At 47.5% G+C, this 1,400-nt stretch overlaps 1 non-coding gene across 1 annotated transcript; it reads left to right on the top strand.

Moving 5' to 3' along the window:
- Nucleotides 1-956: 956 nt before the first annotated feature.
- On the top strand, nt 957-1,090 carry LOC133252207 (small nucleolar RNA SNORA70). Its single transcript, XR_009737830.1, has one exon. It is a non-coding gene; the product is annotated as a small nucleolar RNA SNORA70 (small nucleolar RNA).
- The last annotated feature ends 310 nt before the right edge of the window (nt 1,091-1,400 follow it).

The raw sequence follows: 1,400 nt of genomic DNA, 5'->3' as shown, positions 1-1,400 counted from the left end.
TTTCTTTTCTTCTGGCTGCATGGCATGTGAGATCTTTAGTTCCCCAACCAGGGATTGAACACAAGTCCACAGTAGTGACAGCCCGAGTCTTGACCACTGGAACACCAGGGAATTCCCTGGACTGTGACATTTTAAAGGTAATGATGAAGTTGAAACAACTGCTCCTTTCACCTCATCTGGCAGCTCGAAAAAGGCTAAACACACAAGCCCCAATATCTCATCGTCATCTCTCTGCCTGTACAAATGGCCAGGACCTGTCAGAGTCAAGGGGGCTTTGCATCTCACCAGACTAACACAAAGAGAAAAGGGGCATTTATCACCTGTCTCCCCCTCTCAACTTGAGCCCTCCCTGGACCTAAAGCCATATACCAAGGCCAGGAGGGGAGGATGGCAGGGTGAGGGAAAGGAGAGGGACTTCACAATTCAGTGACAGTGTTTCTGTTGTGTGGATGAAAGATGTTGCCTGCTATATCAATAAACAAAGGATGCCGCAGCCGTCAAGCCATCAACCACAGCAGCCCCCCTGACTCTGAATCCTGAGGGAGTTCGGGGCGGAGAAAAGCCCAACACTGGCCTACATGGTTAACATGCACATCAAAGGAATGGTTTCATTGAGCCTGGACTCTTACATCTTCCCATATACAGCAACGAGCTAAACTCATTAACTTGAGATATCCGATTTTCTTTAATTAACAGTAACCTTTTGATGTTTCAATTGTCTGGTCTTTGTTGTGAAACCTCCTAGATAACCTGGCCCCTCCCCTACCACTTTGGAGCAGTCTCTCAGAGTTATCTGAGAGGCTGCCTTCCAGACTTAAGTCCTCAGTTCTGTTTGCCAAATAAAACATAACTCTCAACTTTTAGATTGTGCATATTTTTCAGTCGACAGGTGATACTACTAATTGTTTTCTTCAAAAAGCACAAATGAGAAACACTTCAAATTTAGGGAACCTTTGGGGGAGCCAGTTAAGCCGACTGTGCTCTTTTCCCCATGGGGGCCCAGTGTGCAATGGCTGCAGACAGCAGCCTCCTTGGTTGTGTATGCACCTGTTGCCTGTACAGGTTGCCCTAAGGGACCTTGGAGACAACTCTTTCTAGTGGGCAGTCATGACTGGCCTGCTGTCCCCAGTCTATCCCTGGATTGAGAGGATCCCCTGGAGAAGGAGATGGCACCCCACTCCAGAACCCTTGCCTGGAGAATCCCATGGACAGAGGAGCCTGGTGGGCTATAGTCTATGGGGTCCCAAAGAGTCGGACACAACTGAGAAACTTCACTTTCACTTGGGGGGTCCGATTGCGAGTTCATTTTAGTTACTATGTGTTTTTAAAACAGAATTCACATAGGGTATTTTATTCCCACTTTCCTTCCCACAATGAGGGGTGAAATCGCAGTACCAATG

Source organism: Bos javanicus, chromosome 7, assembly GCF_032452875.1.
Source record: "Bos javanicus breed banteng chromosome 7, ARS-OSU_banteng_1.0, whole genome shotgun sequence".
Classification (NCBI taxonomy): domain Eukaryota; kingdom Metazoa; phylum Chordata; class Mammalia; order Artiodactyla; family Bovidae; genus Bos; species Bos javanicus.
Note: the sequence above shows the minus strand (reverse complement) of the source record. Positions and strands in the feature narration are given on the sequence as shown.